We start from the raw sequence: 23,410 nt of genomic DNA, 5'->3' as shown, positions 1-23,410 counted from the left end.
TTCACAGTCACATGAAATTAATTTAATTAGTTTTTAAAATCTAAAGAATAATGGAATTTAATTGACTTAATGTGAAACTTTCTGGGCTGTCACTCCATCCAGCTTCCGATCAACTTGAAATCATTCAGCTGTGAGTGACTGATGTTTGTGCCTTTCATCGAGAACACTTTGTCTCAGTTAAAATCCTTCCTTCCATACCTAATTTTTGCATAATATTGCTTTTATTTTTCAAATCTGTTTTCATTGCCTGGTACCCTGGATGAAGGGCTCTCCGTGTGGGACTGATACAACCACCGCCTGCTTCTGGAAGTTGGTTTTACCTGGGGCTGCAGGATGTTAGGGGAAGATGGGTGAGATGGAGAGTCACTGCCTGGGACACACATCAGAATGGAGTCAGAGAGCAAGTTGTTTTATTCAAACATGCACATATCTAGATAAATACCAATCATGATGATGGCCCTGCTGAAGATTATGGCCCTGTTATGGCTGATGTGTGAACACATATCAGCCTTACCATCCTCCTCCAATGCCCAAACAGAAGTAAGAGATGGCAGAAACTCTATGGAAAGTCCGAGACAGAAATTTTATTCAACACTGATGACCATAAAAAATGCCTGGGAATCTCATTCCTTTGTTGTTCAAAATTTGAGGAGCATATTAGCACATCATTAATGAGATCCAGAGACTTTTGCTCTTTCTCTATGCCATCTTCCACTCTCATTTTAGATCATGGAGCTCTCCAGCAGTCTTGAACACACTTCATCAGAAAGCACCAGGACAAATCTCTTTAGTTTTTCTGTTCCTTTGGTAAAGTGGGAGAGATAGAACAGAGACTTAGTGAATGGATTTTAAACCAACACTCCACATTAAAACACAAGTTTCTAAAGCTGTGCATAATAATACCATTTCTGATTAGTGACAACCTCATTAGACAAAGCAGAGGTTCTTTTACTTCCATTCTTCACTTCTTGTTTTCCTTGTATCCCATGCATACATCCTTCCTTAGAAAAGCAGAAGCCTTCTAAGACTCTCCTGTGGCATTTTTATCCAAATTATTTGGTATGTGGGGAAGCTTCCATCCTACCTATTTTGGTAGAAAATATAGCATCAAAGTCGCATTTGACAAAATTAACATTACTAGTAAAAATGATGTCATTATCAGATGGAACCACTACTTGATTTTTAGACATTGATGGCCTCTAAACTCTCTCTATGGTACTTCCATAGGGTATCTATCATTCTGTACAGTGTATGCATCGCAAAACAGAGCGACTCCACTCCCGTGTGTTCAGACAGCGTGGACGCAACGTTACAATCCCAAAACACGCTCGCAAAACCACATGGTTCTCACTCCAGCCCCGCCTGCTCCAGGAGCGCATCTCCGGCATCGGTCAGCACCGGGTGATCAGGGACGGACTGCGAAGAGTAGGCAAGCCCCAAGCAGGCTGTCTCGGTTCCCAGACAGTCCCCGCATCAGGTACCAGCCCTCGGAAGCGCGCTGTCCGCCGACACCCCCTCTCTCCGTGCGCCTGCCCGCACCAGGGCGGGCTGAGGCTCCAGCGGGGAGCGGGCTGATCCAGCCCCGCAGCTGGGCTCCAGGCAGGGGGGCGGCTGAGCCGCCCCACGCCCCGACAGGGCAGCGACAGCGCCCTCCGGCACGGGCCCAGCCCCCGCGGGCAGCGGCCACGGCCGTGCCGGAGCAGCGGCAGCAGCCGCGCCGGGGAGGAGGAGTGCCGGCGGCTTGGGCCAGAGCGGCGGCAGCCGGGGCCGGGGCAGGGTCTCCCCGCTCCGCCCGCCGCCGGTGCCCGGAGCCGCCGTGCCCAGCGGTGTCCGGCGGCAGGCGGAGGTGCTCCCCGGCCGGCGAGGCGGGGGTGGTGCCGCGTTGCCGCCGCCGCGGAGCGGAGCGGAGCGGAGCGGCCGCATCTTCATCTTCATCTCCTCCTCCCCCTCCCCGCGGCGCGACCCCGCCGGCTGCCCCCGCCCAGAGGGGCGGGAAGGCAGCGGGCGCTGCCCGCGGTCGAGGCGCGGCCCGAAGGGGCTCCGCATGGCGTTCCCTCACCCGCCCGCTGCCGCCGATTAAATCCCAGTGCCGAGGGGCCAGCGCGGCACTTGGCGGCTGCTGCGCTGCGGGGAGGCGGCGGAGCTCGGGCCCCTCCCCGCGGCGGCGACCCCATACAGGAGCCGGAGCTCAAGGTGAGCGCCCGAGGCTGGGGGGCGGCGGGAGGACGGGACCGTGCGGGGGTCGCAGGGGAGCCGCGGTGTGCGGGGCGCTCGTCTGGCATCCCCCGATGCTGCCTCGAAGGACCGGCTGCGAGGGGGGAACCCCGCTAGCGCAGCGCGGGCGGCAGCAGGATGTTGCCTTATGGTGTCTCCGTGAACCGTGAAGTTTTCCTTCGCGAGCTTGAGGCGGGGTCCCGAAGGGCTCCTTGAGGGCTGCGGTGGCTCTGCCGGGGCTGTGGTGCCGGCGGGAAGCTCGGAGAGGGAGTGAGCGGCGGGCCGTATCCCGCCCAGCGCTCCCGTGGTCCCGGCAAGCAGCATGCTCTCCGGGGTTGTCCGGGCATCCCCAGTATCTATTAGTGGTGCTGTGAGATCGTCGCTAAAGTACCTCTCAGTAGGTAGAAAGGGCAGTGCTCTGCCCTTGCTTTCTCACACCCGAGTCGGGGCTGAATGGTGAAATGATGCACAGGATGTGAAAATAATTATTCTCAGTACTGTACGAGGTATTATGAATACGACTGTATTCCTTGCTTCAGGAATGCAGGTGTTGGACTGCCCATCTACCTGATAGTCCTTGTGACTCAAAACGAGCATCAGGTGGAATCAAGACCTTCGTTTGGCCACAGGCTTTGGGGTCCTTCAGTATATGTACCTAGAGAGCAGAGAACAGGGCTAGTTCATTTTATTGTTTGTAACCAACCTTACACTTCAAGTTTGGGTTCACTGTGACTAAATAATGTGCTATTAACAGCATAAGGCATTTAATCTATGTTTAGTTATTTCCTGGTGGCTGGGAATCTTACAGAAAAAAATCTGAAGTGTTCAGTTTCAAAGGATTGGAATTAGCATGTGATCATGCATTCAAATGGGGCTCTAAGTTAAAAAAATAAAAAAAGAAAACCCCACCAAATCTGCACCTCTAAGGATGCACTACTTTCTCACTGAGAAACATGTAAGAATAGCAACAATCCAGCAAAGTGCTTGTTAAATTCAAGTGAGGGCTTAGGTACCATGAGCTTCAGTGGAATTACGCAGAAGCTAAAGGCAAGGCTGAAGGCAAACGTGCTTCTGTGCTTCCCCAAACCAGGGCTTAAGTACTGTTCACTGAAGCATTCAGTCGCATGAATCACAGTCATTCAAAAGTTCAAGGCAGACCAAATCAGGGAAAGCATGGACTGAACAGCATCGTCAGGCTGTCTGCACAAAAACTAGGTAATCACCAGCCCTGTGGATTTTTCCTGGGGTTTTTTAGGAGGTCTCTAAGTATAGAGTGAGCTGTTCTTGACTCTGTCTTGAAATGTGAATTACAACCTCATAAGGGCCGCTAGCCCTCCATGATCATGGGTTGGCTTCAGCCTAACTTTGCATTTCAGTAATCTCTCAAACTTTGGGACTTGGGAGGGCAGTTTTCACATGATCTGCCCAATTTAAAAAATACAAGCACACAGAAAATCTCTTATTTGTTAAAACTATGATCTCCAAATCATTTATAAGCACCAAAAGTATAAATTGTCAGGCACCAGATACATAGGTAATTTTCAGGAACTGGAGCATTTGCCAGCATGAAAAAGGACATTATATAATTAGGATGTCCAAAGAGTAGCATTTATTTCTAAATAGCTTGGTTCTTCTGCAAGGTATTCTTTGATTCCTATGAAATTAGAGAAAATTGTACTTAACCATTCCCTGTTTTTCCTCTGTTGACAAAGTCCTGTGCATGCTGAAATCATCTGTATCCTTGAGTATCTTCCCATTCTTTTCAGGATGCAGATAAGCATGCCTGTCTTAAGAGCTTTAATAAAGTTAAGATGCACTTTTGCTTGTATTGTTATTTAACATCTCCATGAGTGTACAGACAGAAGCAGTGTTGGTTTCACAGTTCTGAGCTTTAGCCTGTTGCTGTTGATAATGTGCCTTTGTTGTTGTTGGGGGCAGTTTTTGGAATTGTTTTATTTTGTTTTCTTTTTCTGTAAAACTCACCAGCTTCACCAAGTGGTCACCTAAGACAGTGAATGTCAGCTTTAAAATTCGTGTTTCCCTGATTGTGGTATTTCTGCTGAAATCCTGGTGCCCCTTGCTGGCAATGGCACTAGTAAGTAAAGATGAAACTGGCAGCAACCCCTTTTCTGAGTGGGGGTTTGGATTTAGCATAACCTCCCTGTAAGAATGATATGTTTAAGACATAAGGATCTCTTCCAGGACACATAGGGAGGAGTCTTGTATATTAAAAAGGGAGAAAAAAAAATATCAATGTAAACAGCAAGAAAAGCCTTAAATCAGTTGAAAGCTGTTTGGAGAGTCATTGGTCAAATACTGGGAGTACACCAGGAGAAAGAAAAAGGTCACCAGGCCAAACTCATCTCCATCTAATTACATTAAGTCTGTCAAACTAATCCCTGGCACAGCTTGACTGAAAATATATTTCTGGTTCTCCTTTATAAAGTGACTAGTGTATTCAAAAGGCAAGCACCTATTTCTCCACATGCTCAAGTACGTAAATATGTCTGTTTATGAGCAGCCCTCATAAATTCTATAGCATTTGGCCTGTGTAAAATTAAACACCTGCCCAAGACTTTACTTTACTTACTTTACTTCTGCAAACACCTGGTGGATTAGCCCTTCTGAAACTTTTTGCACAGATAATTTTGTGCTCCTGAGAGTTGTGGCAGTAACAAATGTGGGGTCTGTGGAGATTACTGTGGTGGGAAGTTCAGCAGGTGCAGATGAGGTCAGAATTTGAATGTGACTGAGCTGAAGTAGAGATGTGATCTGTAGAAGTGAGTTCAGGAAGGCCAGGTAGAGAGCATCATGCTGAGCTGGGAATAATCTGCTGCACAAATGTACTATGGGAAGCAGCTTGCCTGGTAGCATTTTTACAGGAAACAAAGCAGTGCTGAGAGAAAGCCAGACATCTCACAGGGCTGCACAAAGAGGATTGCGCCCTACAAAACATGGTGGGATTTGGTCCCACAGCTCGGCAGTGGTGGGGTCTTGGCTGAAGGAGTCTGCCACTTGGGATACAGCTGTTCAGGGTGAACTTCCTGGTGAGGGTGCAGGGAGGGGTTTAAAAACGTGGTCATGAAGGAGATTAATCAGGCTCTTTAACCTCAAGAGTAAACTGAAGCAGGACATGCTTGTAGCCTCCACATTTACAAGTCTGCTCCGAAAGGGAGGGAGCTAGCTGCTCCCTGTGCAGCCAGTATGGGCTCAAGCCACCCTGTAACCGTGGTGTTGGACTGCTGGGAAACTTCCCATAGGGAAGCAGCAGTTGTACTCCTATCCAGACAAGGAAATACCCTGAGTCACAGGGTATATCCTTAGGTATCCTGGGCTTGGGTAGGACTTGGCAAGGGCACTTTTGTAACAGGGAGCTACTCTGACAAAGGGATATTTTTCTTTAGTCCCATGGAAAGAAAAGTCATCTCAGGCAAAATAGTTTGGGCCTCTAAATTATTTAGAAACCCAATAAGCAAATCCATCAGCCCCAACATCTAACTCCTTTGCTCACGTGGAACTACCCTTTTCCTTACTGTTTCCTCAAATCCAGAATGGGAACAAGGAGTCAAAATGCTGAAAGTAAGGCCACCCTATTGAAGACAAGGCTTAATCTTACACATGGCAGCTGCCAAGGCTGTGGCTGCTGCCCGGGGCTTTCTAAATGCCAGTTTTCCCTCTGTTGTCTTTGCTGGCTGTATCCTTTTGCCCAGCTGGCAGCTTCTTGGCAATACAATAGTCTGCCTGCTTTCCCTGGACCCACAGGGAAATGCCTCACCGCCTGACTGCTGAGGCCAGGCCATTCCTGCCTCTGCTCTGGACACAATCCACGTTGCCAGAGGTTCCTTCTCCACCACTTATAAGCACCCATTGCTGGGCACTTCCCAAAAGGCCTGTGGGATGTGGGGTGCAGCCTCTGCCAGCTCAGCCCCATTCTTGCAGAAAGATGCAAGGGGACATCTCTTTTGGGAGCAGGCAAATCAAGTATTTGTCTGTTGCAGAAGCTCATAACAAAGTTGCCTTTAAGGGTCACCCATGTTCTCCCAGGGGTCTGTCTAGGATCCTAAAAATGAAGGAGTTTTTGGTAGCACCAAAAGCATCACTCAGTCTCTGCGGTACTATCAAAAATACGCAGCGGTACCAAATCAGCAGCTCATCAAACACAATTTAAAATGTATAAGGGCAGCGTATTGCTCGTCCCCAGCATTGTCACTTGGTTACTACCGATGGAAACCCTGCTCCTTTACACTTCTGGCCAAATGCCATGGCTTCAGCCTGGCAGGGAACAGATGCACTGAGACCTTTAGTACCACACTTGCAGAATTATCCCTTTTTTCCTGCAAGACTTTCCAAGTTTGGATATCCTGGATGAATACCATGCTGACAGCTTCTAATTATGCTGCTGGTTGATTTACCAATTTATCCTCTTTTAAGAGCTAGAAGTCATGGAAGGCCAGGAAAGATCCCTTTCCTGAGCCCACATCTCAGATGAAGTGGCATCTCTTTGGCAGAGCCTTTCAGAGGAAGGGAGTAACACATATCCAGTTCTCCAGGATGGACAGCCCCTTTGTGGGCTCCCTGAGCCCTTGACTGTTTCCCGTTCCTCGAGACACCCTCTTTTTGCCTCTGGGTGTTTTTGCAGCTACCTGTGCTGTGGCAGCATCTCATCATTTTTGACTTTCAGTCCAAGGCCCAAATACACTGTCTAGCTCCAGGTCCACCTCCTTTTTAAATCTATTTGGAAAGATTTTGGTTTATACTTATAGCATAAGCAGCAAAAAAAGGAGAGATATTTATAGAACTACACATTTATTTACTTTGAGATTAACTTATTCCTCCCCACAAGCTAAATTAGATAGATATTCCTATTAAGGTATTAGTGGTTCTGGTTTACATTTTTTGTTTCTTTTTATAATCAAGCAGGCCAGGCTACCTGCTACCCCAGGGAGCACTTGCTACCTGCCTTGCTGTTCTGCTCTTTTCTCCTTTTTTTTCTTATTTTTTAATACCATTACATTGCAAATACTCATATAAATACCCATTTCAAACTAGGATAAGAGCATACAAATGGGGTCCTGCATAGGAAAATGCTCCTGAGCTGTGTCCCATGGGCTGGACTCTGTGCTGCTCCTGTCTTCCAGTGTCTTTCCTGTAGGAGATTAATTTGAAGCCAAGCATATAAACTGAAAAGTACCATTCAGAAAGATTTATGATCCTGTTTCATTAGGGATGCATATGTGGAATTATTCCCTGCCTGAAAGCACTGACTCAGAGCTCACATGTAAATTGCCAAGATAATTCCACTATTCCATGTTTCACAGAATTGAATGTTCTGTGCCTTGCTTCAAGTGTTTTGTGGATGAAAATCTTTCAATTTTCTCCTAGAGAGAGTTTTGTAGACTGTTGAGCTATAAGCATGTTGTCCTGACTTGCAAACACACAATGATTGCTAGTCAAATTAATATCTTAATTTTAAACTGGACAGCTTCCCATCAACACCACTCTGTTCTTGCAGTAATGCTTTGGAGTAGTAGCATTTCCCATATATGTGAAGCTCTGCATGAAGGGAAATACTTGGAACTTAGCAAAGCTGTATCCATGTGGTGTCTTAGCTTCATATCCCAAAATATCCAAAGATGCAAAACCTAAGTTGGCTGCCAAGCAAAACCTTGTCATGGGTGTTGGTGATCATAATACACACGCATGATTCACGTGTTTACACAGCAGATAATTTTGATCCATTTACAATGGCACTTCATTAAGGGATGTTAAAGCAAAGTGCTTTTTGAACTGCTGAAATAGGTTAGTAGTTAGCATCCAGTTTGGAAATTGAGTGAGGTCTGGAACAGGTTACAAGCAGGCACACATATGTTTTCTTTATTGGATGTTTTGCAACTGATTCTGCCAAACTTGTTAGGGTCAGAACAGACTGACCAGAGTGAAGTGGCCCAGCTGGGTACATGTGTGCACCCAGCTCTCTGATGCAGCTTGCTGTGTTAGCTGTCACTGCTCAGGTGGTTTTCCATACAATTCATGTTCCCCTGAGTTGTGACAGTCAAATATCCACCTTTCTCTTCCTGGTGAGACTAATGCCTTTTTAGCTCTCCTATTTCATAGGCCAGCATAAAGCAGGCAAGTGGTCTCACAAAGCTGTAAATATTTGATAAAACTGCTTTGCATGGTGTGAGTGTGAACTTCACAGTGTGGAGACAGCTAAAAACCCAAGTATGCTGTGCATTATCTTCTTGAATTAAGAGCCCAGGTTATCACTAGTTTTGTTCACTGGACTGAAAAAAAGATCTGAAATTCCTGAATAATTGGACAAATTATACATTTGGGGCTGGTATGAATAGAACACTCACCTGAGTTACAATTGCACTTTCCTGCTGTATGTGTACATGAGCCTTTCTCTGGGCTGCATTTCACCCAGCAGCTGTTTGCTGAGCCTTAGGAGAGCTTTCAGGGATATTAAAATACACAGTGTTCCTCTGAAAAACAGCAATCATCTTGTCCACATTGGAATTCCTCCCTCAAAAAACTCACTTGGACAAGGAAGGGCTGGGGGAGGTCTCATTAGCTCTTTGAGCCTTTTGTTATTAAGGAGTCTCTGGTCTCCTTTTTTGAATATTTTCCAGTTGTCAGGTAACATATGGACACAGAAGAAAAATCCTCCTCTTACAGAGGAGAGCAAAACAAACAAACAAAGTGAGTAAAAAATAGTAATAAACTCTTATTATAGTATGAGAAATAGTAGTTATCTAAGATCCTTGTAACTTGTGCTTGAGGAAGACTTTCCTTGATGGGACTGTGCTGCCTGGCTGAGCCTCAGTGGGATCTGAGGGGTCCAAAATGCTGTTTGGGCATAAGGGCAGCCAGTCCTAGCTGCTCCTTCTTGTGGAGACATTTGGAACAAGAAAGCAGGGAAATTTCTACACAGATTTTTTATTATTATTAAATAATAATTAATAAATAATATAAAACAAGCTCTGCATTTAACCTCTTAGTTAAGTTGGTCTCTGTCCTGAAGAGTTTGAAGCAAACACAATTTCTCTTCTCCCTAGTAGCTGCAGAAGTGTCTGTGAAAGACACACAAAATGGAGAAATCTTGCATTAACTGCAATTGTGTCAAATATGCTCTGGAACCTTCTCATATTAAATGGAAATTGGCACTTCTAAATGACTTAGCGTAGTCCAGTTGTCTCTTTGAAAAGGCTACAGTATTTAGTGTCGAAATACCAGTTTTCAGTCACTGTCGGTTTTAGCCTCTGACTTATGATTAAACATATATACTAAGCTTCTAAAAATAAATACATATCATACAAAAGTAAAGCTTTTTTGTTTCTCAAGTATTTGATAATAGAAGAACTGTTTGCAAACACTTCACAAAAAAAAAAACACGCACAAAAAGAAGAAAGGAGAAAATTTATCATATTTCATAGAGAAGGAAAAAACACATAAAGAAAAGTAGATACACTACAGACTTAAGCACAGCTTGCTTTGAGGCAAGTTTGATGTGTGGGTGGGTGATAAATATACTGGGATTTACTGGTGGAGGTACTTGTAACTGTTTTCACTTGCTGTCAAAAAGCACAGCGTGGATGTTTGGAAACTTACAATCCTGCAGTTCCTGTTAACTGTTCCTGTTAATAACTGCTAGCAGAGAACTCTGCCAATGCTGATGAAGAGTAGCCAGAAGAACAAGTGAGAACATCCTGGCCAAGCCCTAGGGACATCCAAGTTCAGGGAGGGAGATGAGCTTGAGGCTCATGCTAAGGCGCAACTTAGCATTACCAGGAAAGCTTAAATCTAGAGTATGGGCAGGTCCAGACACCAGGGCCAGCAGAGAAGTAAGGACTTGGCCCAGTCACAACAGTATATTGGAAGAAAAAATCCTGCCAATTTTCTTGAGTCCCTGCTAATCCACTGTACATGTTCTGGGGTTTTGTTCATATCCCTTAGGCACTGTGATGCCCACTGGAGCCAGTAGAGGTCTGGGAACTGCTGAGAAATGTAAGTGAATTTTTAATATATAATCAGATAGGGAAGAAAACATTACTTAAATGTCTTCCACTCTGTATTAAAACATTTAACTTTTCTTAAGCCCGTTTTCTTTACTCTTTGGCTGCTGAGGAAGTTTTCTAAGGTTAAATCCTATTATCCTGGCTCCTTTATAATTTGGGGAATTCAGAAGGTGTGTCTAGATCCAAGTGCAGGCTCTTCCCCAAGCTATTCATGTGCAAAAGAGCTTTTGCATTCCCTGTATATGAGATCCAGGCTGTCACACTTTAAATGATCCTGCAGCTTTTCCTCATGGACAGAGTGAGCTGGCAGTCATCACCATCTGCTGGCCACACTCAACACCATTCAGTAAGGCTTGTGACCAGGGGACAAGTATCTCACTGCTCCTTTCTGTATTCACTCTGGCTGTCCCTTGCCAGCGATTCTGCCTGGGCATCTGAGGAGGACTGGAAAAAAAAGGGATTGAAAGGGTGGTTCCAGAGCAGCCAGATTCAAATGATGGGGAGAACCCAGAGAGTCTGCAGCCTTAACTAAAGCAGTTTCCCACAAGTGAATGTCATTGAGTTACATCCATCTCCCGCGCTTCACCAGTGCTCCAGGTGTGACCAGCTCCTGTGTCACTGATCAGCCCGATACAGGAACATTCCCTAATATATAACAGGCATGTTCCTTAAAATGCTCATGGCTCTCCCTGCTGTGCAGCTGTGCCCTGGGACCTCCAGATGCACCACTGCCAGAAGCAAGCAGTAGAGCTGTTACCACACAGGCTTTGGAGCTTGAACTTAGAATGGAAAATTTAAAATGCAGAGGCCAGCATTTATCTCCTCTGGTGGTTTAACTTTTACAGCACAGCTTAATTTGATCTTCTCTTTTTCACATATAGCACATTCTAGTCAGCCATTTAATAAGAAATTCACCTAATGTTAAGAGCCACAGTAAAATAGTCCTTATTTACTGATAGATTTATAGCCCAGGAGCTTGCAGACAGCACTGTGTGAGCTGTGTGATGATTTTAATGGGTGAGCGGCATTTTCATGGATAAAGTTTCCATTTTTTCATAACCAAGCTATTGCTTTCTAACCGGGCACGCAATGGGCATTATTCAAGAGGTGGAGGGGAAAAGATATCTTTCATTCAGAAATTATATTTTGGATGCATGTAATAGCTCTCTTCTCTATGTGTTTAATTCATGATACTGATGATACCATGGTTTATTTTCAGAAAAATGTTTTTTCTCTGGAACCGTCTTATAAAATAATGTTTTTTAAATCTTGTATTCAGCAGGAAAGCATGGGGGGTTTTTTTGTTTGTTTGTTTCAGTATTTTAGGCATTAAAAAGTTAATTCAACAACAAATACCTTAATGGCACTTTTAATGTAACAACCTTTAAACAATTTCACTATCCAGTACAGCAGTACCAACACTGATCTAATTTTGGGCCATTTTAGATAGTGTACTTTTAAGCTGTTCCATGAGGCATGAAATCCTGCATGTGTAGTTCAAACTGTGTGCAGTACAAGGCTGAGTGATTCTGCGTGATCATGGAAATCATTCTGAAAATCAACCAGTCTGAATTTTCACTTACGCTAGACTGGTTTTTGGCAGGTAGAAGGTGGGGGGGGGAGGGGGGGGGGAGGGGGGGTGGGGGGGGGGGGAGGGGGGGGGGGGGAGGGGAGGAATAAAAGGATGTTACAGGGCTGAAAGGAGCTTGAAGTGTACAATGCATGTAAAAGTAGACCTTGGGCAGCAATTACCAGCCAGATGATGGCAAGAAAATCATCAACAGGTTATGTCTACTGATAATTGCCACATCCTGGCCATCTAGCCATGCCTAAAATCATGGAGTTGAATTACCAAAAATTCCTTGATGGTTCCTTGCATTCCTGCACTGAAGTGTCAATGCACAGAGATCTAGGTAGTCATTGGAGAGATCTAGGTAGTGAGTGCCTCTTGTGCAATCACCACTGCCTTCAGAAATGTCCCTGGATAACTGACTATTAATAGGTCTCAAAAATGGTGTCTCTTTACCTAATACCATCAGTACCTCAAAATTTGTATTCAATTTCTATTACAAACCTGTCAGATGTGCTAAAAAATAGTGCCCCAAATTGCTGATTTTTGTCAGCTTATTTAGGCATAAATTTGCCTTGAAGCCATTTTCCAGGACACTTTTGATCCTTCGTCATCAGTTTGGGCAGATGTGTTGATGCATTGCCTACTTCCAGTTACCCTCCAGTTTTTGTGCCAGTGTTTATCCCTGGTTGCATTATCCTTTGCACTGAATTCACATGTGGATGTAGCCAGCACCTTTGGAAAGAACCAGAATGCCTCTGATTGTGTAGAGATCTCTACACCTTCACCTGTAGACCCTTTTTCTAAATCAATGTCATCCAGGCAAAGAAAAATGCTTCATATGACTCAAAGAAACCTTGCATTTTTCTGACATTTTGTGTTCCCAACATAACCTAGCTAAGGAGAAAACCATGACTTATGGTTTGATGGGGGATCAGATGTGAGGTCTCTTCTCTTAGTGGTACCTGCAAACTCTGTTAATGTCCCCAGAAGTGAGATATATTTAACATCAGCTTTTTTTTTTTTTTAAATGGCTGTTACTCCAATTACTAGAAAGTCTTGCTGTTGTGTATACTGCTTCTGGGACTACACAAAGGAAAGGGCCTGGCTTTGGTTGAAGGATAAATCCTGCTGGTGAACTTCAGCTGGACCCTCTGGTTCTTCTGTTCTTGAGGTTTCACAACGCATCGTTTTTCCAGGACGTTCAGATAGACAGCAGGGAACTCAGTTCTGATTTTCTTCAGCCTTCCGACAATTCTGAGTTTGGTGAGACTTTCGAGCACCCCAGTATTCCTTAAACGTTTTGGTTGTTTTTCAATTTCCCCTAGTTCTATGATGCCTGGTCACTGTTGCAGGCAAGCAGCAGCACCACTCATCCCCCCAGGGGGAGGGAACCAGTCCTGACAGCCCAGCCATGGTAAGAGGAGACACAACTAGCATGTTGTCTGAAAACTGCTCATCCAGTTTCTCTCTCATTCTTTGCAACCTAGTCAGGGAATATGCAGGATACCACAAAGAAGCACTCAGGAACAGAGTAAACATTGAGTAAGGGAATATTGCTAGAACACTTCAGAGCTGCTGTAGTTGTGTAGATGATGTGCTAATGCCCTTCATTTCTAGCCAATGCTTTCTCTTGAAGCACAAGGAGATGTTTCTCTTGATGTGATCTCTCCAACGGCCTGAGCATACCACCTCTGTTGGACTTAACAGGCTAAGAGACTCAAGTGAGGCAGTCAACTGCTTTCCTTCAGTCTAGGAGCCAGGACCAAACAGAAACCTGTACAGAAGGCATATGGAAGCTGGAGGGAAAGCATGTTGCCCCTGTCATGAGCTAATGACAGTGAGACAGGAGGGGAGAGAAGTTTCCCACTAACAGGCAGAGCCTCTGAGCTCCCATTTTTAGCCCGGTGCATGTTCCCACAGCCTCACACAGGAGTGTGGGGATAGGATCCCTTGTTCCCTGTCCCAGCAGTGAATAGCTAAACCAGCAACCACCATTAGACAGCTTGCTTCACAGATGCTTGCTTTGTTCTAGCTGCATGTTCCTTAAAATGAATTATTAAAGACTGTCCAGAAAATTTTTACATGTTTTTCTGATTTAAGGGCATCAAATTCAGCCACTGTAGCTTAGGTAGTGCTGGTTTTGCTATTTCCCTCAATTCCCAGCAGAAATTAGGCAGAGGATCTGGGATTCAGATGTTTGAGATTAATGGGACTGCTCAGGTACTGAAGCAGTGACAAAATAGAAAGTTATTCCTAGTAGAAAACGTAATTAGTGCCTTTCAGATCTTCAGTTTGACAGTAGCACTAACATCAATTATTCTCTGTTGGGAATATTCCATTTTAACAAGGTTCACTGTAATATCATCCTTTCTCAGTAGTAATCGGAAGAAAGAAGGCCTTTTCAAATCATTGTCTTGCTACCTCGAGATTTTTAACATTTAAGCCTCCCACTTATCAGCTGATGCCTTGCATTGACTTCAGCACCTTAACAATTCCAATACTCTCAAGCGTCTGGAAATGAGCTCTTTTTTTTTCCTCCCTGTTTTTTTTTCTGGGAAGAGTCTGCAGAGAAAATCAACAATGTTTCCAAGCTAAAAGATATTGTCGAAAGTAATGTTAAAATCCTCAGTGTGGAGGAAATATGTCAAAATAATCTGGCAAAGCTATGAGTCTGGGTCTCAGGGTGAAAAGGTAGCGCTACTGTGTTGGTTTCAGCTTCATCAGGAAACTTTGTCAGCTCTGGGTCTCAACTCTGTTCCTGCAGGTCACAGCAGTTCTTCCAAGCAGAGCATGCCATCCGCAGCTTCTTCCAAAGGTATTAAATTATCAAACTCTGAATTCCTCAGGTGCAAAATACGCTTTTTTAAGAGTGGTGTTGCTGCCCTAGTGCATGCATCTTGGGGAGTTTGGCAGAGCCTGGTGCAGTTTGTACCGTTTGGTTTTCTCAGGCCAAGGACATCCTTCCTCCAAGCCAGCATTCCTGATGAAACCTCACAGCCCTATGCAGAAGTCACACTTAGTTTCTAACCCTGGTGTTGCCTCTACCATTTCACCATCTATAATCCAAAAATCGCATCTCCAATTTAGCATCATGTGTTTGAGACTGTTGAAACATGCTTAAGGAGATTTAAATGCACAGCTGTGTGACTCAATCCCCTAGATAGGTTTTATAATCAGCCTTTATGCATAGCTCCAAGTTATTTTGAATAGAGGACTGCTGAAAATAACCAGAAAAAAAATTAAAGAAATTTTAAATGATCTCTTTTCCCACACCTCCAGATTGAGATACTCTGTGGTTAAACATCTCTGAATAAAGCTGTTCTAAATTAAATACCGGCTTTGGTGGTATAGAAGATGAAGCTGGCAATAAAAAATACATAATATCCCATCAAGATGTTGAAGTCTTAATCCAGAACACAGTGGGACTGGTGTGAGCTGCTGTCAGCACACCTGGCCACAGTAGCTGTTTCACGGAGTGCTGTACCCTGATATGGCCCCTTTCTGCCTACCTGGATTTGCTGTTCAGATTTGCAGGGCAGATTTCCAGCTCCTTGCCCAAGTGACATCTTGGGAGGTGGTGGGACAAAATTAAATCACTGTTGTGACACAAAGAGTAGTGAGGGCATGATGAAACCAGTGAAGGGTCTGGAGCAAAGGGTCTTATGAAGAGCACTTGAGGGAGCTGGGGGTGTTTAGCCTGGAGAAAAGGAGGCTCAGGGGAGACCTTATCACTCTCTACAATTGCCTGAAAGGAGGGGAATGTTGGTCTTTTCTCCCAAGTAATAAGCTAGAGAACAAGAGGTAAATGCCTCCCATTTCATCAAGGGAGGTTTAGATTGGATACTGGGTACAATTGCTTGCTTCCCTGAAAGGGTTGTCAAGCATTAGAATAGGCTGCCCAGGGAAATTGTGGAATTGCTGTCCCTTGAAGTGCTTGAAAGCCATGTAGATGTGGCACTTAGGGACATGGTTGAGTGTTGGACTTGGCAGTTCTGTGTTGATAGTTGAAATGGATGAGCTTAAAGGGCTTTTCCAGCTAAACCATTCTGTGATTCTATGACTGCCACAGCTGGACAACATCCAGCTTCAGCCCATGGGGCCTCCAGAAGGGTTACAAAGTTGGGTGTTCTTTAAGGGCTCTCAGAAACCTTTGGGTTCAGCAGGGAAGTGGTTCTGCCTCTGGAAAAGCAGAGGGCTCCTGCAGAGACGTTTGCACCTGGCTGCTGTAGTATGGAGGCAGTCCAGTTGTCATAGGGACTTAGATGAAAATGAAAAGGCATATTTGAATCCAGTTGTGCTGAATACTTTAACTTGATTATTTGAAACATTTATAATGATTCTACTGAAACCCTCATTTTCATTGATGGGGTTGTTTTTGCAAACCATTAACAATTACAGGTCACCTTTGAAATGGAAACATCTTAGAATTTGTTGCAAAAACTTTTTAATAGTAATTTATGTCTTGTTTACTCTGTCATCAGATCATTTCATGTGCTAATGCACTGGGAATGTCAAGCTGTGCTGATAAGAACAGTTTTCCTTCCATTTGTTGTTACTCCTATGTAAATATAATTAAGGCAAAAAGTGTCTTGGGGGGGTGCCTGATCACATGCATTAAGTCAGCTCCCTTTTTGCCTCCTAAGGCAAACACACCCAGAACTGCAAGGTCTCTGGGAAAGACCCAGGGCTTAGGGTAGGACCTTGCCTACTTGCCCCTGAGCCTTCATCTGTGCTGGTTCTATGCAGGAAATCGTGGAGGGTGATTCGCAAGGAACTAAATACATGTCTCATCTTCAGCATGGCAACAGATCCAGCAACTGCCTCTGGAAGTACTGTCACATTTCATGTTAGGTTTGTGCTGAAGGCGTTCTGAATTTAGGTTTGTATTGCAGAAAGACTCCAGCAAACACAGAGTCTTGGGAAAAGTGAGACTGGGAGATTTGGGAGTGATTATTCCAAAATTAGTGTGAAAATTGAAGTCTTTCCACTATCTGCCAAGAGTTTTGTGTTAGACTTGTGAAAGAAGGTCATGGAGTGGTATCAGGAGCACGTCTGCGTCTCAGAACCGGAGCCAACATGACAGGAAAGCTTCCATGTAGCAGAGGGGAGAGTACACAAGGGCACACTGAAGACATCCAAGATGCAGGGGAGGACAGTCTTTGAACACAACTCTATCTTAAGGGTAAATTTTGAAGTTTTCTAATTATTCTCTAAAGCACCACAGGGAACATGCAGTATTCAGTGTGGCTCTGGCTGGGCATGAGGCATCCGAAAGATAACTTCATCCATCTGCTGGAGCCTTCAGTGTGTCAGAAACCAGGCACGCAAGAGGGTGGCTTGATCCCAGACTACCTAGCAAACAGTCATTCGAGATACTCTCACCATACAGACAGTGATTTAGGCAGTGGTCCATGCATGCAGATGACCCCTACAAACCAGACTGGTTTTGATTAAGTACCCAAGAGTGGTTTCAGATACCTTTTCAGATAAGGAGCCTAGTATGACTCGGTCAAACCACTCCATCATGACACCATGTAATTTGAAACATATAATTTGACACTATGTAATCCATCAGAGTTCATCTATCTCAACTAAAAGTGACTTTTGTGCATGGATATATGAAACCCTAATGCTGTCCCATTTTCCAGTTCCTAAAAATTAAATGTGTTCAGTAGAAGACTGAGAATATATAAGCGAAAAGATCAACTCTCTGCCCTTTTACACTGGCAAAAGGTTGTAGAAGACTACAATTAAAAGGTAGTCATAACTTGTGCCACAGAAGAACCTCGGGTGAACACAATTAGAAAAAGAGAAATAATGGTACATTGCCTCTGTATGATGGAACTGCAGATGGACAGTGAAGTGTCAATAACTTGAAGTGAGAGTGGCTGCTGTTGTTGCTATTTTTTTTTCCAAGCTACTCCAACATCCTGTGCCAAATAATTTCAACAGCTTCCAGCTATGAGGAAATACATAGGCAAAATTTACTGCTGTAAGCATATATTCAAGAGGAGGATGGAGTAATTCTCTGTGCTAATCACTGTTCTGTCAGCACACTGTTGAGTTGTGAGTGTTCACTGGATGATGTACATAGTGTCTGAAAAAAACATTGTTTTTCTGTTTCTGTTTACGTGGCTTTTTTTTATACTAGTTTCACCATCTTAGCAAAATATCAGATACAGTTGCCTTACATTGGTTTCAGCAGAGAAATCAACTGAAATACCCTGTTAATATAATAATGCTTACAAAGATGCAGGGATGAAGATAAGACAAACCATAGTAAGACTGGTAGTATAGCAGTATCATTAACCTTTTTTTCTTTCCCGCACTAAATTTTCCACAGACAAGAATGTTAGTAATTTTAACTTTGATTGAGAACTGCTATTATCCACTCACAGCATGTGGGAGCAAACAGGCACTTGGGCAAATCACAAAAAAGAAAACTACTTAACATGCTTCTTCCCTCAAAAACACCTTTTTGTGAAGGTACAAGGCTGAGTGCTGTAGTGAGAGCATGTGTGAAGACAGAAGCAAGGCTGCAACAGCCCCCTGAAGCATGCTTAAGGTCAGCCCCTCTCAAAGAAGACCAGGAGGTCACATTTGACTTAGAAGGTATTCTGATATGTTTAAAAAATTTAAGTAATTAAATAATTCAGTGAATGAAAGCCATCAGGATTCTAATGCAGTGTTAATGGGGTCTTTCAGAAATCATGAAGATGGGTTTCATGAGTGACATAACTGGAGCCATTAGCAAACTCATCCAAGAGTAATCACCCATTAAAGGTGAGTGCCTGCACCTTCTCTGTGCAGAGGAGCCTGAGGAGCAGCACAAGCATTCCTGTTTGCGACCACTACAGCGGAACACCAACAAATAACTTCTGAATTGCCTCACTTTCCTCCTGCAGGCACTCAGCCCTGCAGTGTTTGCCGCCCTTCAGCAACAGATGAAGCAGACAGCGACTCCACCAGCATGAGTATGCAGGAGGTCATCTTCTCTACAATCAGTGCTGCTCCAGCAGATCCCTGGGTGAGAAGCAAGTCAAACAGGTTTGAAACAATGGAGTACTTCACACATGGTCATTGAGAGGAACACAACTTGCTGGACAGTCTCCACAGAACTTCAACACTCTTTTGGAATGGCATTTCCTACCAAGTGTGCCAACTGTGTCAGCATGACAAAAGACAACTAGTAGTAAGGGCTACAGCTGCTCCTTTGACATTGTTGGGACAGCCTCCAGAATAAACTTCCAGCTCCTACTGGCCCTTACTGGATATATCTTTGACACCAAGGCCTCTGCAAAGTACCAAAATCAGAGGATGTTTGGAACTTCATCTGTGCTGTGTAGAATCCAGCAATAAATTATTCCAATATGGAGGTCTAATACAGTTAATAGAGCATATAAAACTGTCTACTATGTTTCATCATATTTAATTTGCTGTAACAGCCTGCAGATATCCAGGTTTCAGCCTCCCTTTTGCAACCATCGGGTGCTCTGAGAAATGCTGTGCCAGCTGAAGAGCCTCTGTGTCACCAGCACCTCTGCATCAACAGGCAGCGCAATGCTTCCAGAGCATTTGGCTGCTTCTCATTATGGTCCCAAGTGAATCAGAGCCCTCACCACTGTTGGGAGACCCACAAGGGACCTGTGGCCTGGTCATCCCCACAAAGAGTGGGCTCTCAGGAGGGAAGACCCAGCCTTTGCCTACCCCTAGATTAACTTATTCTGGGGCATGAGCTTTGGGGTTGCTCAGGTTGCACAGAAGGTTGGTGCATCTCACCAGGATTTTAGCCAGAGTTCTGTCTCTTTTGTGGTTTGTGAGGAATAGGATGCACTACCCCAGCAGCCTATCCTGCTGCCTATGCCCTGTAATAATAGTTAGCCAGAGAGCAGTGACTCACTGGTGTCCCCCAGCCCACAGGATGCCATATAAGCCCAGAAATAAACCCAGATAGCGGTGACACAGAATTACAACAGCTCTTTTTCTTAACCCAAAGTCTGCTCTGTTTCATTGGTACAATGTCCTAGAGACTCCACTATGTGAAGGAAGAATATGTACCTTGCACAAGTTTTGAGAGGAAATTTTTTTCAGTCTGGTAGGGTCTTCAGGAACATCCTGTTCAGAATCTAAGTCTGTCCAGTTAATGTCACACAGGTTAGTATATGTTTGCTTTAGAGACAGAGAACAGTGTTGCCTCGTGAGCAGTGGCCACATTTAACAAAGCAGGAGGGGTGGTGGGCCTGGCAGCCTGTTCAAAAAGGATTAGTGTTGTCTGTGTGGATGCTGCCCAGCTTCTCTCACTGCATGTAGTGCTGGGCTGGGTATCAGCTGCAAAGCTGACAGAATCTAGGAAGTGAGACAGCGACTCTTCCCACGTGGGATGAGGAAGCCTCAAGTGCCATGTAAGTGTTGTTCCAGCCCTTTCTGGGGTGAACAGAGGTCTTGCAATGTCAGCTCCTTTCCTTTTGTTACCAGGGGGCAGATGAGTCAGCACAGCTGTGGCATTCATGATTAGAATTCAAATTCTCAAACTCATGAGGGTCTTCAGGTTCATAGACTTTCATTTAGTATTTAAGGAATAACATACTGGTTGTACAATTTCACAGTAATTGTGTATGTACAAAACATACACAATGCACACATTTTTAGTTCCTGTATGACTTAGAGAATGTATGCTGGTTTAATTTTATAGAACTGATGAATTTTAAAACACTTTGCTATATTCACCTTTGATCCCACAATAAGTTCTACCCAAGCCTGTAACTACCCAAGCTGCCTGAAGCAGATCTCTGGTAAAGCAAGAGACAAACATCTTCTATCCCCTCATCTTCCTCTTCATTTCCGAGGCACAGTAAATCAAGGCTTTGCTTGTGCTGCTGATTAAAGTACTTTGGTTTAATCCACAAATTAATATTGTTCTTAGTGAGAAAAATGTATTTGAAATGCACACAGTAGGTGTGAAATGTATTACGCCCTTAAAATCAGTCTTCTACCACTGAGAGAAGCACCTGGGGGAGCCCTGTGGGGGAATTCTGGTTAATTCTTTTTTTCCCATGACCCTTTCCTTGTTAGCATGATGTTAATATCTCTTAATTGTTACGAGTATTAACTGCTGCAGCAAAATCCAACCAAGGGCAGGAAAAATGGTCACATAAGCATTTTTCTGGTTAAAAAGGCTGTGACATGCTAGTCATCAAAGAATGTCTTCTGTATTCAGTATAATCAATTTACTACCTAAGGGGAAAGTATAAATTTGGTATATGCAGTTTGTGGCTGAAAAACAGGGGCTACAAAAAAACCCTTTTTCTTTCTGCATCACACACACCAATGCCTACTATTTTAATGTATACTACTTTCAACAGAGCTTGATTCATCATATTTTATTGCACCTGCTAAAGGACAACTCAGTCTTAGTAGTGACTGAAATTTTGTAATTACTCTATATGTGTGTTGTATCTGTGGGTTAATTTTATTGTGCTTAATGGTTTTTGACAGCAAATTATCACTAATTCATATAATCACGTCTGACATAGCTGACATTGAATTGTTTTCATAATGTTTTTTTGCTTATTCTGTATTTACATGATGCTCCAGACAAGTAATTACACTGCCAGTTATGTGAGTTTAGTCAAACTAAAAGTCTCCAAAAGCAGACACGTGGGTTAGTTATTCCAGGCAGTGGAAAAAGTGAACATTTTAGCCGGGTTGTGTGTATTGTAAGGGTTTCAAGGAAAAATTACGTCTTCATATGAAAGCTAGAGCTAGACGTAGGTATTGCTAAGGCCCTGAATAATGTAACTGCAGTATCACAACAGTGGCTATTTTATTTGGGTAACCAAAAAAAATTGTTTGTATTTGCTGTCAGCTCAGCTCATGGCTTCTATTACCAACAACAAATTTCTGGAAATAAAAGCACAAACTCTTTTTCATGGCATTTTTCAGGTGCTATTGACCACATTTAGCTGGGGATTTTTGTTAAAATCGCGACTCAGGACCCAACCCCTGGAGCATTTGCCTTAAGAATGCAATGGTAACATGAGTTCAGTTCAAATACAAACTCCTACTGCCAAAAATGTACTGCAGCAAGTTTGGACCCTCTTCCAACTGGCAAACTGAGAGTGCATCAGGCCACCATAGAGTCAGAGCTCAGCCAGTCCAGTATCTGAATGCCTCTGCCTCAGCAGGATTTGCACCTACAGCTTGTACAAGAAGTGTTTTCTCATACTAAAAAGGACTCTGTCCTTGACCTTTAGGTTGCTGTACAACACGTCAGTAATTCATTTCTCCTGTGCTTGCAGCAAGCACACTGCCCAGATGGAAATCCCACGCTCGCGGTCCCAGGCAGCAGGCTCATGCCATCAGCCCAGTGCTTCTCACCAACATGAGACATTTTTCTACATGATTAGGGAGCCACAGCACCTTCTGCTACAATAAAACTATTTGTTCAGTCACACAAAATCTTCCTTTCAAAGCAAGTCTAGAGCCATTGTGTGAATCATCTGCTTTATTTTATCAGCAAGAAATAGGGTATATATTCACTAAGGCTTAATCTGAAATCTTTTTGCTCACAGTGGAAACATTTCCATTGATTTCAAAGGATCTCAGATCAAGCTTCAAGAATTACTAAGTTTTAGTCTGTTGGATTTGTTCTTTTGAGGCCTTTATGAATTGTAGAGCAGTTGTGTACAGAACCAAGCCATGTGGAGATTAAATAAACTCCATTGACATCAGTCTCCTGACACAGAATAGCAGCAAGAAACAAATATTGACTAGAAAAACAATGCTTGTACAGTGACATTTAGCTTGTATAAAGTGATAGTCTCCATATAAATGCAAATAGCACCATTTCCCCAGAGCTGAATAAACTATATTCATCAGTAAATATTTGTGTGTCTTTGACATGTCTCTAAGCAGCAAGATGAGAAATTGAGATGGAAAATGCATTTGCAGGTGAGAATTCAGTACAGATTTTTCTTAAAGTTTTTCTCTCAATGCATTTGGGAGACCTTAAAAAGCAGATGCTTCCCTTTCTGTAGTGACTTAAGTGCAAAGCATCAGAACTACAATGGACCATAGCATACTCAGTTCCTGCCAGTAGCTTCCTGACTCTGCCACTCATACTGTGCTACGTGGCAGGGCTCCAAGCCTGAGAACACTCCTCAGAAAGAAACCCTAAAGCAGCTAATTAATTTAGGAGCCTAATACCCATGTTCAGAAAGGATTTATGCACCAGGGAGCTAATGTTTCACTATCTTTATATGAGAGTTAGGGATTTTATAGACCAGGGTTTCAGGGACTTAAGTGACCTAAGCATCTTTAATAATGTAACCCCTGTATAAAGTACAGAGGCTTTTTCCTCTGTATGAGGAGCAACAGTACAGTTCATCAATATGAGGAATGAGTGCTCAGGCTCTTCAGTTAGGAAAAAGAAGATTGAGGGCCCAACTCATTACAGTACAAGTCTTTAAAGCCGCAGGTGACACAGGAAAGGTGTCTGGGTAGTAGCTGTTCACCATAGGGAACAAGTCTTCCTTACAAAGTTGTACTCTTAGAATCATATTTAGGTGATGCCTTGAGAGTCCACCTAAAAGCAGAGACTAGACAG

At 43.8% G+C, this 23,410-nt stretch overlaps 1 protein-coding gene and 1 long non-coding RNA gene across 3 annotated transcripts in view; one reads left to right on the top strand and one right to left on the bottom strand.

Annotated features, from left to right (window-relative positions):
- Window positions 1-564: 564 nt before the first annotated feature.
- On the bottom strand, window positions 565-1,320 carry LOC104692472. Its single transcript, XR_002045419.2, has 2 exons — window positions 904-1,320; window positions 565-802 (listed from the first exon to the last, which is right to left on the bottom strand). It is a non-coding gene; the product is annotated as an uncharacterized LOC104692472 (long non-coding RNA).
- A 40-nt stretch (window positions 1,321-1,360) lies between these two features.
- The window catches only part of HTR1E (5-hydroxytryptamine receptor 1E), a 35,376-nt gene continuing 13,326 nt past the window's right edge, over window positions 1,361-23,410 (top strand). Inside the window, exons 1-3 of one of the 2 annotated variants that reach the window (XM_039569825.1) lie at window positions 17,961-18,417; window positions 18,511-18,588; window positions 18,711-18,832. The gene's annotated coding sequence lies outside the window, so the exon portion shown is untranslated. Of the gene's footprint in view, window positions 1,478-17,960; window positions 18,418-18,510; window positions 18,589-18,710; window positions 18,833-23,410 lie in introns of those variants that run through there. The other variant, XM_010404572.4, reaches the window with a different exon arrangement.

This window comes from Corvus cornix, chromosome 3 (assembly GCF_000738735.6).
Source record: "Corvus cornix cornix isolate S_Up_H32 chromosome 3, ASM73873v5, whole genome shotgun sequence".
NCBI lineage: Eukaryota > Metazoa > Chordata > Aves > Passeriformes > Corvidae > Corvus > Corvus cornix.
The sequence above is the reverse complement of the archived record's forward strand: the minus strand, read 5'-3'. Positions and strand labels throughout refer to the sequence as shown.